The sequence below is a fragment of the Oreochromis aureus genome, linkage group 13 (genome assembly GCF_013358895.1).
Source record: "Oreochromis aureus strain Israel breed Guangdong linkage group 13, ZZ_aureus, whole genome shotgun sequence".
Lineage (NCBI taxonomy): Eukaryota > Metazoa > Chordata > Actinopteri > Cichliformes > Cichlidae > Oreochromis > Oreochromis aureus.
The window spans coordinates 3039857-3057017 of record NC_052954.1 but is presented as its reverse complement, the minus strand read 5'-3'; the positions used below and the strand labels follow the sequence as shown (position 1 = coordinate 3057017).

The 17161-nt window shown below is 40.5% G+C and overlaps 2 long non-coding RNA genes across 2 annotated transcripts; one reads left to right on the top strand and one right to left on the bottom strand.

The window, feature by feature from the left end:
• Positions 1-984: 984 nt before the first annotated feature.
• Positions 985-9505, bottom strand: LOC116333749. The gene is made up of 5 exons (XR_004200482.2): positions 9421-9505; positions 2963-3135; positions 2106-2189; positions 1429-1481; positions 985-1068 (listed from the first exon to the last, which is right to left on the bottom strand). It is a non-coding gene; the product is annotated as an uncharacterized LOC116333749 (long non-coding RNA).
• A 4424-nt stretch (positions 9506-13929) lies between these two features.
• Positions 13930-14337, top strand: LOC120443332. Its single transcript, XR_005615358.1, has 3 exons — positions 13930-14047; positions 14157-14202; positions 14292-14337. It is a non-coding gene; the product is annotated as an uncharacterized LOC120443332 (long non-coding RNA).
• The last annotated feature ends 2824 nt before the right edge of the window (positions 14338-17161 follow it).

Sequence of the window (17161 nt, the reverse complement as noted above, 5' to 3'; positions counted from 1 at the left end):
ATAGTTTTTGCAGGACTATATTTATCTGTGTTAGTCAGTCTATTTGCTGGGAAGAAAAGCCCACTAACAATGGCATGAATAAAAACTATAATTGCAGTATAACCGTGCTATTAAGTAAAAATAATATGCAGCACCAGGTGTATTTTAAACCAGACAATACTGACTGGATTGTGTTTTCAATTCATGAAGCAGTAACTGGATCTGAAATATCATTTGGCATGTCTCAGTACTGAACATAACAGCAAAATGATCCCTGTCATCATACACTTCCTCCAAAATATCTCGACTTTCTACACAACATCCACTTACAAGTTTCTTCTACAAACTTGTAAGTGGATGTACTAGTACTTTATTTTGAGTGTGCATCAGGATAAAGTCACAGTACCTGATTTCTTTGCAATTTAAAGGTACTTTTCGACATAACCAACTGTGAACTTTTATGTTTGGATACTGATACTCTTAATTAGTTTCATATGTTTCATTTACTATAAAGAAGCATATTCCTCAGTGACAGCATGATCATGTTCCAACACATCATCAAATCTATTGTTTGCGCAGCTGTTGACTTTGGTTTACACCATTTCAATCTTTTGTTTTCTTAGGTTTTGATTACAACAAACAGAGTAAGAAAATCACTTGAAAGAGCGCTCGATAGCATTCTAGTCCCACAATAATCATGGAAAAGGAAAGTAGCAGATACACAGCTCCCCCTGGAAGTTTTCTAAGACCTTCCTACATATGCAGAACTTCCCACCACCTACAAAATGCTTACATGTGAAGAAGAACTATGCTGGGATTTTATTGTCACATGATTACTGACAAACTAGCTTTGACCATTTTACCTGCTCGTATGAATGATAAATGGACTGGTTCACTCTGAGCACTCAAAGCGCTTTACACAACCTGCCTCATTCACACATTCGCACCCATTCACACAAGCACTTTTTTCTATGTAAGTGCTTTTTATCTAACATTCACACATGCATATGAAGAGAGCGTCATGTAGAATCAGCCTCCAGCGCAGTGATAGATGTCTCTGATGTCTTTGTGCTCCTTCTCTCCGCTTCTCTGTTTTGTAAAATACAAAGCAAAGTTCTTAGCATATCAATACAGAGCTACCAAACTAGTGTGAACAATGTTTTTCTTCAAGGGATCAAACTGACTCAGGATCAGTGGAAATGCAATAAGTGGAACAAATCAGGAATTACTGTTTGTTTATTATTTTAAAAAGCTCCATTTTGTTTTACTTATGTTCTATCCAGAAATGTAGATTCTGTTTCCTGCTGTAAGGCAAGAGTGCCAGCTCCTTGTGAGTTATTTAAAAAGCACTACTTGTTGTCTGAAGTTAGGTGATGTTAATATTATTTCTAGAAATGTTACAATAAAGGGAAGTGATGACGATTTGTGTAGTTCACTATTGGACAACACCAAGCAGGAACAGGAGACCTGAAGCTTTTCCAGGACTACTGGCTCTCCACCACCTGTTATTCAAACACAGGCTTTTAAAGTGCCTCCAAAAAGTATCTTAACAAGGTAATCACAACAACAGACTGCTAACTACCACATCATGAAAACAAGGGGCAGCATTTTCACAGTGACAATGTTGCTACTGCTATCCTTTTTTTTTTACTTTTGATGTTGGTTTTTAGCCCTCAGTTAATCAAGAAACTGCGTTTTTCAAGGCCAACACTGGACATACATCTTTTTAATATGTAGCCTGGTTATATAAAAGTTGTTGCACCACCTTGTGGTACAAATTTGTTCAACATGAAAGCACAGCCCTCCTGATATGGCACAATATCTCTTTAACACACCTTGTTGTTTCTCCACATTATTTTGATAGCTTTAAGCTAATTTTGGATCACCCTGAACTACTATTAAACCACTATTCATAAAAAGTGCTCTCAGACAATGTGTCAAGGATTTAAAAAAAAAAAAAAAGCATTTCACTCCTTTGTAGTAATGTTGACATCACCACACTGAGAGCAATGGTGCCCAACACTGGGCCAGCCCAGAATCTATTTGACACCTCGGCTAAAATTACAAACATGGAGTGATTCTTAAGACCCTCTAGTGAAAAAGAGAACATTGATATTATCTCTGACCTTGAGGATTACTTGTGCTTGTCCAGATAACCCTTCTCCCTCCATATCTGCTGCCTGTACTGTCAGAGTGTACTGTGGATATTTCTGTTGGAAGAGAAATATAATGAGTTCAGCTCATCAACCAGTAGGATTAAACATTCTATCATCAGTTTGTATCCAAAACAGACTCTAGTGAGATACTTCTCATTTTAAAGTTCAGTGGAATATGCTAACTAATTTCTGTTTACATAGAACTAACAGTGTTATGTGACAACATCCCAGCAGAACAAAGTTTTCAAGCTGATTATTAGCAACAGGAACATGTGGAATCAAGCATTTTTCTGAAACCAGAAAAAATGATAGAGCTGACAGACACTTCGATATTTGGAACATTTTAATGTTACAGATTCATCTAATGCTATAATGCTATCCACCCTATGAAGCTAACCACTAACTGTGTGGTAGCATAGGCAAAATGAGAGCCAGGGAGTTTATTTTCCACTTGTTCTCTGAAGAGACAGTTTTATTTCATTTTTGAACTTATATCTTTGAGAAAGCACCAGATCATATTTAACCTTGTCTACACTGACACATGTGTTAGCCTACTTAAATTAGTGGACATAAGTGGACAGCTATCATCTGAACAGGTAAAATGGAATGAAGTCGTGATATTTTCCTGCTTCTTTGATACAATTTGCTGTTTGTTCAAGCTGTTTTTAATTTGTAAAAAAGGGGTACGGGGGGGAAAAAAGTTACAACTGCCAACTCAACAGTTGATCTTTCTTTTCTAAAATCCCTTGTACACCGGTCATAAGCGGGTCCTCTTATCCCAAGCTGGCCAGTGTGCTTACTGTCACTGAATGTGTTAGAAGCCTAACCTCTCTGTCTAGTCCAGTACCAGCAACTCAGATGGCTCCAGTAACTGAGTTGATTTCAAACATGTTGTCACTGGGCAGCTGCGGGTCCTGGCTCAGAATACTGTAACGGATATCTGAGTTGGCATTATCTGGTTCATCAGCATCTGTAGCCTCGACCTTAATCACTTCAGAACCTGGAAAGAAAGAATTCAGAAGTAGGAATTAAGAACAGTCATTCAGGCTTTGTTTATCTTTTTTTTACAGTCAGTGTTTACACTGTACACACTAGGGCTGGGCGATATATCGAGTTTTTAAAAAAAATATCGATATATTTTTATACGAGATATCAGAATCAGAATCAGAATCGTGTTTATTTGCCAAGTATATGTGCAGACAAATACAAGGAATTTGGTTCCGGTAGATGGTGGCTCTCAACCACAGCAATGTAAATCACACACACACACACACACACACACACACACACACACACACACACACACACACACACACACACACACACACACACACACACACACACACACACACACACACACACGTGTCTATATATACATTACACATACATACACATACATACACAAAGCTGTGTAAACCAACTATAAATAACTAATCTAAACTTATATACATAAAATACAGAAATGAAATGAGGTGGAATGAATACTACAGAATGTACATAAGGTACGGTTGCAGTCTGGCAGTGGGAGCAGCGTGACAGGTCAACTGTTTAGAAGGGAGATGGCGAGGGGAAAGAAACTGTTCCTGTGTCGGGTGGTCCTGGTCTGCAGGCTTCTGTACCGTCTGCCAGAGGGCAGCAGATCAAAAGTCTGTGTCCAGGGTGTGAGGGGTCTGTGATGATTTTCCTGCCCGTTTCCTGGTTCTTGAGAGGTACAGATCCTGGATGGAGGGCAGGGGGCGCCGATGATCCTTTCTGCTGCCCGTACAGTCCGCTGCAGTCTGCTCCTGTCCTGTTTAGTGGCTGCACCATACCAGACTGTGATGGAGGAGCACAGGATAGACTCAGTGTAGAACTGGATCAGCAGCTCCTGTGGAAGACTGTACTTCCCCAGTTGTCTCAGGAAGTACATCCTCTGCTGGGTCTTTTTGAGGATGGAGTTGATGTTGGTCTCCCACTTCAGGTCCTGGGAGATGGTGGTACCCAGGAACTTGAAGATCTTCACAGTCAACACAGGGCTGTCTGATATGATGAGGGGGGGCAGAGTTGAGGGATGTCTCCTGAAGTCCACTATCATCTCTACAGTTTTAACACTAGAATTACTGAGCCTTTTTTCCCTGGTGCAAGTCCCTACTACTAGATTTACTGGCCTGCGCAGATTTGCGTAAATTCCCCCCGACCTTAACACCTCTTGGCACCCCGCTGAGATTTTCACAGGTCGTCAGCTCCATTGTTCTCCTGCTTTTGTTGTGCAAACACACCTCCCCCAACCCCTAACCATGAGAGATTCAAGTTTTTCCTTCCTGCAAGGCTGCTTTCCTTCCTTACCTGCCTGCATGCCTGTCCATAAACATATATACACAGAGTTGTACATATATTTATATAGCCACACCTTATTTAATATGCATAAAGTCTAGTTATACACACAGACACATCTATATATATATACACACACACACATATATATATATACATATATATATATACATATATATATATATATATATATATATATATATATATATATATATATATATATATATATATATATATATATATATATATATATATATATATATATATATATATATATATATATATATATATATATATATATATATATATACGATGTGTGTGTGTGTGTGTGTGTGTGTGTGTATATATATATATATATATATAATATATATATATATATATATATATATATATATATATATATATATATATATATATATATATATATATATATATATATATATATATATATATATATACATAAATAAAATGTTTGTATAGTGCACTTTCTATACCTTGCTCTGTCCACTTTTTTGCAATGACAATGCAGATTTTCCACTTGTGGGACAAATAAATGCAGATTTGCTCTGTGTGTGTGTGTGTGTGTGTGTGTGCAACATTGGCATTTGTTTACTCAGATCCAAGGCAGGCCAAACCTCTGTGTTACAACCTACATACAAAAGACAGACATTCACAATATATGGGTACACAAGTCTGTTTTATTTCAAAGTGTTTCAAACTTTACAGCGTTTGCAGACCCAGTGTCCATCATCCCTGCATTTGGCACAGGTGAATTTCTTACATGTTGCACAGGTAAATCTGCTGCGATTCCTGTTGCAGCTCTCTTGCACCTGGCACTGCGTTGTCTTTACAGTCCCTGGCACAGCAGCTGCAGCAGCCTGCCTCTGTGCTAAGATTTCCTTGTGCTGCATGAATCGGCAACGAAGTTGCTGAGCTAGAAGACGCAGAAACAATCTTCTTTTGCCTGTCCACCCTGTACATGCCTTGTACAAAATGTAGGCATTCACTGCCGCCAGGTCCAGCATATTGTAGAAAACCGCTACTGGTCACCTGCGTGTTGCTGATCTTACAGAATACATCCGTGCTATTTGGTCCAACACGTCTACACCACACTGTAAAAGCAGAGCAAGAGAGTCATGAGTATATGTTTTTTTCTATAGGCCTGTATAGCACACATCAGAAAACATTGTAGCACTGGTGTAAATTGTACACACATTCACATACCTTCATGTGGTTGTAGTCTGTGATCGTGTTGGGTTTCCTCTTTCTGCCGTCACCGATCGTCACGTTTTGGTGCATGGAACTTAGAACACACACAGTCTTGTTTTTTTTAGGTGCATAAATTGTCAAGGAGACACTGCCACTTCTAAGCACTGAAGTGGAGAATACCTCTCGCTTTGCAGTATCTTTTGCAAGTTGAGGAAGTTCACGCCGGACTTTATTCACCGTGCCCAGTAATGTTGTTTTGCGCTGCAGCAGTCTGTGCGATAGTGACAGTGAAGTAAAGAAATTGTCCGTTAGACATTTCTCCCATCATCCAAAAACGGCTCCATCAGTTTCATGACCACGTTCTCTGCCAGCCTCTCTCCCTTCTGACGACTGGGGTCCTTTCCCAAGTAAGGAGATGCACTGCAGACATATTTGGTGTCCAAATCCGTGGCCATCCAGAACTTGATCCCAAATTTGTCTGGCTTGGTTGCAATATACTGGGTGAATGGACAACGAACCTTGGTAGGGAACAGCTGTTCATCTATGGTCATGTGTTCCCCTGGAGTGAAACTCTTAGCACAGTTCTCGTTGAAGCGTGTCCAGATGTCGGAGATCGCTGCAAATTTGTCTGTTTTCACCCGTTCTGCCCGCATGTCGCTGTCATCAAATCGAAGGTGTTGCATAATTGAAATGAATCTATCTCGGGCATTGTCTCTTTGATTAGTGGCACCAGAAAACTTTCTGACCAGCAATCCACAATGGCACCAACAGGACACATGATTGCTCTTACAAACAGGATTGAAATGAATGCCATAAGTTCATGAACTTAAACCATAAAGTCTAGTTATACACACAGACACATCTATATATATATATATATATATATATATATATATATATATATATATATATACACACACACACACACACACACACGTAGATAGATATGTGTGTGTGTGTGTGTATACATACACCAATATTTTTGAATACACGTGTCCATATTTATGTTTCCAGATTGTTTGTATAGTGCACTTTCTATACTGTGCTCTGTCCACTTTTTGCAATGACAATGCAGATTTTCCACTTGTGGGACAAATAAATGCAGATTTGCTGTGTGTGTGTGTGTGTGTGTGTGTGTGTGCAACATTGGCATTTGTTTACTTAGATCCAAGGCAGGCCAAACCTCTGTGTTACAACCTACATACAAAAGACAGACATTCACAATATATGGGTACACAAGTCTGTTTTATTTCAAAGTCTTTCAAACTTTGAAACGAACCTTGGTAGGGAACAGCTGTTCCCTACCAAGCATTTCTTGCAGCTGGCAACAACAGTCGTGCATTCAGTATAGTTGTGACTTCCGCAAAAAATGTGGTCAAAATCTCATGAGTAAGTTGAAGCATTTCTACCAGGCATTTCTGAAAGTTGTAACACAGAGGTTTGGCCTGCCTTGGATCTGAGCAACTCTGAGTGAGCAAATGCAAATGTGCCAGGCCTCAAGGACAATGGGTGGTTTGCACAACAAAAGCTGTAGGAGAAACAAGCTGACGACCTGTGAAAATCTCAGCAGGGGTGCTTAACACCTCGGGACTTGCACCAGAAAATAAAAAAGCCAGTAATTCTAGGGGGTGTTGGGTTTAGGGAAGTTACGCAAATTTGCGCAGGATAGTAAACCTAGTGTTAAGAGTGTTCAGCTCCAGATTGTGCTGACTGCACCAGAGTACCAGCCGCTCAACTTCCTGCCGGTATGCAGACTCATCACCATCCTGAATGAGGCCAATGACGGTGGTGTCATCTGCAAACTTTAGGAGTTTAACAGCCGAGTTCTTGGAGGTGCAGTCATTAATGTAGAGGGAGAACAGTAGTGGTGAGAGGACACATCCTTGAGGGGCACCAATACTGAGGGACTGAGTTTCAGAGGTGATCTCCCCCAGCCTCACTTGTTGCTTTCTGTCTGTCAGGAAGCAGGTGATCCACTGACAGGTAGCTGGTGACACGCTGAGCTGGGAGAGTTTGGAAGAGAGAAGTTCAGGCACGATGGTGTTAAAAGCCGAACTAAAGTCCACAAACAGGATCCTGGCATAAGTTCCCGGGCGGTCGAGGTGTTGCAGGATGTAATGCAGCCCCATATTCACTGCATCATCCACCGACCTGTTTGCCCAGTAGGCAAACTGCAGAGGGTCCAGCTGGTGGCCTGTAATGTCCTTCAGATGGGCTAACACCAGTCGTTCGAAGGATTTCATGACCACAGACGTCAAGGCGACAGGTCTATAGTCATTCAGTCCTGTGATGGTGGGTTTCTTGGGAACAGGGATGATGGTGGAGCGTTTGAAGCAGGATGGAACTTCACACAGCTCCAGGGATCTGTTGAAGATGCGCGTAAAGATGGGAGCCAGCTGTTCAGCACAGGTCTTGAGGCAGGAGGGTGAGACACCGTCTGGTCCGGGGGCTTTCCTGGGCTTCTGTTTCTGAAATAGTCGACTCACATCCTCAGTGTGTATTCTGAGTTTCAGGGAGGAGGAAAGGGGGGTGGGAGGTGTGATGGAGGTCGCTGAGTCTGGATTGGAGAGGGTGATGGTGGTCGTTGAGTCTGAAATGGGAAGGGTGGTGGTGGTCGTTGAGTCTGGATTGGGGAGGGTGGTGCTACATATAAGATGTGACAATCTCCTTTACGTTATAACTATACTTTGCCTCTCTTTCATCCACTTTTGTCTCTACGCAACGTTACTCGGTCTCGCCTCTCCTTCACTGAACACAACTCCCTCTCCTCCCCCATCGCTTCACCTGCAGGCAGCGACAAGATGGACATGGCAAATCTCCGTTAACGAGTTAATGCACATCGCCCCGTGCGTGGGGCTGAACGGCGTCAACGTGTTAACGAACTAACCACGCTAACGAGCTAACCACGCTAATGCCATGCAGCCCAGAGGGCCTGCACAGCCTAAAATCCTTTCATTTTTTCAAAAGTTGACAGCGCGCCTTATGTATGAATTCTGGTTGTGCTTGAACCGATTTTATGTGATACACAGCGCTCAGCAATCTGTCAAAACATGTTTTAGTACGACTTTGCTAAGCTACAGAGCTGCACCGCTTGATGGATTGTCGGAGCATTACGGCTAACGAGGAGCCTCGCGGAGTGATACGTACTGTGCTTCAACGTAATATTACCGTACTGTGTGTGTATAAGGACCATAAATGGCACCTGTTCAGAGACATGGTTATGAAGCGGATTTCAAACTCCAGGCTGTCAGTCACGCAGTAGAAGTTGGGAACAGAGCAGCTGTGAAATCTGTCTTTGTTATTATGCTCAGCGTCTGTTAGTTTACATTTTGACTGCACAATTGTGAGCTCTTTGTTATGCACAAAAACAACATTGTTTTCTTTTATTTATGGAGCATTATTATTTAATAAATGCTCATAATTTATTTTTGAGTAGTTGTTTTCATGTACATCTATGCTGTATGTTAATAAAAGTGCCTGTGTGACATCTGGGACACAGCTTTGACTAAGAACTCTCTTTTTGTTCTTACTTTATGGCTTTAAAAAAATATTGAGATATATATCTTATATCACCATCCAGCTAAAAAATATCGAGATATGAATTTTGGGTCATATCGCCCAGCCCTAGTACACACCCCACTTTACTGGAGTGAATTACTAGATAAAGTACCTTATAACCATTAGCAACCGACTCCTTTTTCTCCTGTAAAAATGAAACAAGCAGACATGACAAGCAAGCTTAAATTGAAGTCACTCTCAGTACCTTTTACTGAGTTTTCAGCAACTTGTCCCTCAAAGGTGTTTTGAGTGAAGACAGGTTTGTTGTCATTCTGGTTGATGACTTTAACTGTAACACTCATGACCTCCTGGTGATCTCCACTTTCTGCCACGGCATGCACTTGTAGCTGCCGACATACAATCATATTAAAATTATGTTGTTAAAAAAAGAATAAACAATGTACATTAATGCTTTTATTCAACATAATAGAAACATTTTGGGGCTTTATTGGATAGAGAAAGTGTAGATAGACAGGAGAAGGGAAGACATGCAGCAAAGGGCTGCGGGTCGTACTCAAACCCACGCCTGCTCTCTCACTAAGCACCCACATATTATGCTTTTATGGAAAAAGAGGTATATAAATTATTGGATCAATAATTATGATCCAATCATACATTTATAGTACAGCATGTGACTCTGAAAAGTGCCATTCTTCAGAAAACACTTGCCTTAGGAACTTCAAATATATTTTGATTATACAGCTTGTGCAGTATGAAACTTCTTTAGTAGGATTATAGCTTTTACTTCACTGAAAAGTATCATTTCTTTTTTTCACTTTGCAAATAATTCCCAAGATAAAATGTTTAAAAAGGAGGGATGTCAAACTTCTTTTGCTCCTTTTACACAAACAGCCAACTTTGACCTCAAGTGGGCCACAGCCAGTGAAACTCCCGTTCCTGCCAGTGTAAAGAAGTTTAACTACACATTTAGCCCCTGAGACACATCAGCATAAGAAAAAACTGAATTTTAGCTGTACTTCTTGGTTTTTCTACATGACAAAGAAATTCTGCTGTAGTAAGTAAAAAATAATAAAAATCTGTCAGCACAACTCTTTGGGCTTAAATTGTAAGAAAGACTTCTGACTATGTTTTAATTATAAAACAAAAGGTTATAATCTATTTTCTTACTGAAAAAAGCTACCATAAATATCTTTGGTAGATAGTGAAAAAATGAACTTTCCTGTTATTTTTCTATTTTTCTACTTAATACTTTGATGCAGTACAAATGGAGGAAAAGCTATAAAACGTTTTACTGTTTAGTCTCCAAGTTTAGTATTTCCATTGTTTCCTAGATTAGTTAATCATGTTTGTAGTTTCAAGTTTCTAAGTTGTTTAATTTGTTCCCTTTCATGTCTAGTCTGTTGTAGCCTTGTCTGTGTGTCCTCCCTAGCATCCCCTGTATGTAGTCCATCTTGTCTCCATGGCTGTTTCCCTTGTCTGTGTGTCGAGTCTGCATTTCTGGATACAGAAAGTTTCTGTTTTATTTGTTTTCAGTGGGAGAAATGTTTTGTCACTCATCCAAGTGACTTCTTCAGTCTCAGCTGACTGCAGGTTTCCCCAATCTTATAAACAGTGCATTTGCATAATGATTGAAACTAGCACCACTGAATGAACAATCGGCTGTGAGGTCAATGAGGTCAGTAATATGCAAATTGCCATGACCCTTGATCAATGGCCATGAGTACCATTCACAGAGAGTTGGATAATGGCTGCAATCACAGCACTGTAAAATGGTGACAGATGGTGGACAGGGAGGACGTGGGTTTGAGCGCGGGAAAGACCACCTCTGAACTGAAGAGGGGGCCTAAGGTTTACATCTGTCACTGCAAATTCATTTCTATTTTAATTTAGATTCAAAAAGCATTTACATTCTGATGCAGTAACATTATTTTATTCTTATGTTAATACACCAATAGATTCAGTTACCTTTGCATAAAAATAGCTGGTAAAATTGTCTTTCAAGTGGTCCAAGAGTACATTTCAGAGGTTGTACTTTTTCACTTTCACTTAAGTAAAGAGTTTGATTTAGTACTTTTACCTTTACTGGAGTATTTTTAACACAAGTATCTGTACTTCTACTCAAGTAAATGATGTTTGTACTTTTGCCACCCCGATTAATGGGAAATTTATTAGCTTGTCATTGAAATGAGGGTGAGACACCAGGACCTTCAAATAATCATCATGTGGACAAGAGCTGGAATTGTTCACACAGTATTGTAGCTTCCAGTTTACCGTCCATATCTCCAACTTGTTCCGGTTTTGTTTTTTGTTTTTTCCCAGGCTGTAAGCTTGAGTTGTGCATTTTTTTTTTAAAACAAACAAAACAAATACCACCCGCTGTCTGTCCTCCCTGCTTTCATGGCATATCCCATGTTTGTTTGAATGGTAAAATTGGTGAAGTTGACAACATCTTCTGGCTAGATACCCAAGATTGTGTTGATTAGTTTTTTGACCAAGAAGGAAGAAAAACAGAGCCCCATATTACAAAATTTAACATTACCTTATACTGGGCTGCTTCCACTCTGTCAACTGGCTGTGTGACATACAGACTGCCAGTGTCTCTATCCATGGTGAAAAGGGCAACAGGAGGCTGATCAGCTCCTGGACCAGTGATGCTGTAATGTAAATTCTGATTTTGATGTTCATCAGACCGTATCTAGACAAAACACACCAGGATTAGGTTAAACCACTCTCACTGACTACAATTATAATATTTCACAACAACTATCGTAAAGCGGTTGTGCAGGGGGTCTTTGGCTGCACTTAAAAAAAGAATTGTCACCATTGTAACATAATCAAACTGTTGCTCTAAAGATTGAACTTGGCTGCCCAAAGAAACAAGATAACTAATCTTTGTCAAAAGTTTACATGGTTAGGAAATAACTCAGAAGGATCAAATACAATCAACAAATATAATATTCGCAGAATTACTGCTGAGCAAACCAATACAGAGGCATCCTGTACAGCAGGGGTCCCCAATCCCAGTCCACGAGGGCCGGTGTCCCTGCAGGTTTTAGATCTCACCCTGGGTCAACACACCTGAATCACATGATTAGTTCATTACCAGGCCTCTAGAGAACTTCAAGACACGTAGGCCGTTTATCAATGCCCAAGTACGCGAGTACGTAAGTAGTAATATACCTATAGCTTTTTTTTGCCCCCCCCCACACCCCCCACACCCCACCCCTACCCCACACCCCTCCCTATCCCCTCCGCGTCCATGTGCGCGAACGGACCTTTTGCGCGTGAACGGACTTTGCGCGTGAACGGACTTGCGAGTTCAGAGATCATATGTTTACATGTGTTTAATAGCGTTTTATTTAATGAAACCATTATGTGTTTTAATTAAACTCTTTTTTTAAAGGATTGTATAGGTCTCGGAGTTCTGTTATTTAGACATAGATGATTTAATTTAACTAGTTTAGGGGGTATTTTTCTTTAGGGCTCTGAAACACACAGAGGCTAATAGTTTTTAAACAGAAAGTTTTTCCACCTTCTAAAAACACATATTCACACACACAGCATTTAATTTAACTAGTTTTAGGGGTATTTTGCTTTTTCTTTAGGGCTCTGAAACACACAGGGGTGTAATAGTTTCAAACAGAAAGTTTTTTCCACCTTCTAAAAACACATATTCACACGCAGCATTTAATTTAACTAGTTTTAGGGGTATTTTGCTTTTTCTTTAGGGCTCTGAAACACACAGGGGTGTAATAGTTTCAAACAGAATACCACAAACAGTATGCATTCCTTTAGAAATGGGATTCTTAATTCTGCAATAGCTAGACAGAGGGGGGTTACAGTTAGACCCCCTACAGTCAACAGAAGAGGTCATCCTTATCAAGAGCATCTCAATTGTACTGCCATAGTTTTCAATACAAACAGTCTCCTTTATCTTATGTCAGAGGACCGGCTGTGCTTGGTCCATCGGAGCCACTATAGCTTTTATCATGCCATTACACTTTGTACTGACCATCCTCCAAACAGGCATCATCTTTTGTTTACACCTGAAACCAAGCCCCACACCTATATAAAAACACCCTAATCAAACACCGTGTATTTTTCCTCACTACTTTACATTTGGCCTTGAGAGCATTTTACTTTTAATTTAACTGTTTTAGGGGTATTTTTCTTTTTCTTTAGGGCTCTGAAACACACAGAGGGTAATAGTTTTTTAACAGAAAGTTTTTCCACCTTCTAAAAACACATATTCACACACAGAGGCTAATAGTTTCAAACAGAATACCACAAACAGCAGGCATTCCTTTAGAAATGGGATTCTTAATTCTGCAACAGTTAGACCCCCTACAGTCAGCAGAAGAGGTCATCCTTATCAAGAGCATCTCAATTGTACTGCTATAGTTTTCAATACAAACAGTCTCCTTTATCTTATGGCAGAGGTCCGTCGGTGCCAGGTCCATCGGTGCCACCATTACACTTTCACCTTTTATCATGCCATTACACTTTGTACTGACCATCCTCCAAACATGGCATCACTGTTTTGTTTACACCTTTTATCTCTACATCTCAGAGGTCACCTGAAACAAGCCCCACCTATATAAAAGGCCATAATCAGGCACACTGTATTTTCCCTCACTACATTACATCGGTCATTGAGAGCATAACACTTCGTTCATCAGCACGGACAACAACCCTAAGAGCGTTCTTTTTAACATGGACAGCGTATATGGTAGGTAAACAAGACTATTAACGGATTCTTAAATTTATACAACTGTATATCAAAAAATATTCAAACTGTTTTCTCTTCTAAACAAAAGCCTGATTTTTAGGAACTTGGTACACATGGACACCCCAAGCGGGACTTACACAAGGTTTGTATTTCTTCTCACACAAAACAGATTGTGCCTCACTGTTTAGAAGCAATCTTACCTGTTTCACACATAGTAACATTTAAATGTGTATTTCTCATTCTTTCTACAGGATCACAAAGCTATATAGGGCAAACAACACCTCTAAAAAACACAAGGTAAATATAGTGTTACACATGTTTTAAATATGTGTGCGTGTGTGTTCTGTTTAAACTTTGTATTAACAGTGCTTATCCCCCGGGTACAGGATCAATAAGTTGTCCAGAAAAACCTACAGAAGCGGAGGAAATAAGACCAAGCCTTACGTTAGGTATGTATACATGTCTCTATACATGACACTCAATTTAAAGGAAAAAAAGGTTTTTAAATATTTACAAACGTTCTAATACACCAGGCCGAGACAGAGTACACACCGTGTCAAGAAGCGGGCCATCCGAATAACACAGAACAAAGTGTGAGTATAGGCATAAATAAATCAAAAGAGCCAAACACATCCTGTTTTGAAATGATACACCATATATATTTCTAACACCCGTCTATCTCCACAGCGATCACACAACCCCTTACCACTACGGACCCCTTGAAGATCCCTTGACGTTTTTGGAATATTTACGTGATATTGAACTCCCAGAACAACAAGAAAAACCACATCCTTTGGGCAACATCATCGAGAATCGGAAGAATTCTTCATCACCGGACCGCACACACCAGCGAGTGAGTGTCTGCCTAGTGATTTCAACGATGTTTTCGAGTACAGTCTATCAGATTTCAACATAAATGACATACCCACCACACCAAAATGTCTCAGAAACAACAGCGATTCAGACATAGGTTTTGAAGAAGGAGGCATAACAGACTCACAAATATCGCAGGCATATGATGCATACTTAAATGCAGCAAAACCCTCCACATTTGAACAGAGCCATAGTGCCTCAAAAATGATATATTATCTTTGATCGAAGCTAAACTTAGTCAACATCAACGAGAAATAGAGGCTAAACTTAACCAGCAACAACAAGCAATACAGCTGAACTTGCAAGAAATACTAGCTAAAGTTAACCAAGATCGAGAAGCAGCACAGGCCAACTTGCAAGAAATAGCACGGGTTCTAACAAGTAGCCACCAGGCAATAAACGAGACCTCAGGTTTATTACGTCTCATTAATACCACCATTCTAAATAGGTGACTTTTAAAATCCACATCATGGACCCACCCTGTAAATTATTCAAGCACAATGACGGTACCTCCGCTAGGGCTAAATGGTTCGACTTTGAGGTTTTTAATCAGGCAGCTGCGCAATTAGTAACCGATTGTCAAGTTTTGCATGCAACACTTAGTAGTCTCACTGCAACCCGCAGCGGTGTGTCTAATGAGCGCCCTTGTCCAACTCATTCTGAACCTATTGCTGATGATGCATCCGAAACACAGCCGGATTTTCCTGTAACCCCGAATGTTACTGTTGTTGTTACTCAGGATACCGATGAATGTGTTATTACTGAGCCTTCTTTCACCCATGAACGGGTGGGTGTACCCAGAGCACATGCTTATCAGGGGGCTGATGCTACCGTATCTGTTGCTGCTGCTGCTGTTGCTGACGCATCACCACACAGCCCCTCAAACAATGGAAATTCCTCAAGTGTTAACCATACACAAACACATGCTGCTGTAGTTGAGCCCATTGTTCAGTCTGGGTCTGGCAGTCACAGTCAGCTTAGCATCAGAGAGATACCTAATTTCAATGCACGAGAGTTGCGTGAGCGCCTTGATTTTAGGGACATAAGTCTTGATGATCCAGAACAAGTGCCAGAAAGAGTTAGAAGCTGCCTAGCTAATGTGATAGATAGAGCAGTGGCTGGATCTCAGCAGGGTTGTGTTCTAAATGTGGTCCTCCGTGGACCCTCGCTGGCTTCTGATGTTCAAGCTGTTTTAAATCCTGATGATCAGTATGACCCCGACCTGTTTCTCGACCAAATAGCACAAGTTATGCAAAGTAACGACGAATCTATCGGTGATGATGAATTAGAGTTTATTGTCACAGTTGCACAAAACAGTAGCGGTGGCGGGGCTCGCTTAAAACTGGCAAACATTCCTTATGATGAGATTCTCTCAAAGAAGGGTGAACATCTGTATACACCAAACAATACGCACAACAATTTGTGCTTCTCCTGTGCATAGCACATTCATTAAACCCAACAGCCCCAGAGCATGAAAAATATGCTGCTGCTAAACAGTTACATGCTCAAGTAGGTCTACGCGACACACAGACAGTATCATTCTCTGATGTCTGCAAATTTGAGAAACATCTAAACATTAAGATAGTGATCTATTATCACGCAGCAGGGCGTAAACGTCTGCATACTTTTTTTCACACATGATGAGCCAAATCCAAACACTGTAATGCTGTACCTACACAATGAACACTATCACCTGATTGAAAAACCCACAGCTTTTCTAGGGCAGGCTATGTGTGTAATTTTTTGTTACAATACATATGAATCACCGCTCTATCACAGCTGTAAACATAGATGCAATGTATGTTTCACACTCTGTCACCACCACAGAGGGCCCACCGTGAAATGCAGTGACTGTAACCGCATCTGCAAATCACAACACTGTTACCAACAACACAAATTACCAGAAATAAAACACAACATGGTCCCGTGTGACAATATGAAGCATTGCATGAGCTGTGGTGTCACATATAAAAATCAAAGAAATCACCACACAGATGTGTCCAGCCTAAATGCGAGCACTGCTGCGAGCCTAAATTAGCCGGGGACTCTGAGCATCAGTGTTTTATACAGCCTGTTGAACAACAGAACCCTTGCGATAAATATATTTTATATGATTTTGAGACAAGGTATCACAACGGTAAACATGAGGCCAACTTTGTGTGCGCGTCTGATCTGAAGGGCAACAAGTTCTCATTTAATACATTAAAATGTGTGGCTGCGTTTGTGCAGCATTACAGACGCCCGAGGTTTCGTGGGTACACATTCATAGCCCATAACGCGTCCGGCTTCGATAATTACATAATTTTGGAGTACCGTCAAGCAATGTATAACACCTACCGTCACAATGAGAGGGAGCCGTGTGATTTTGATGCATGACACGGCC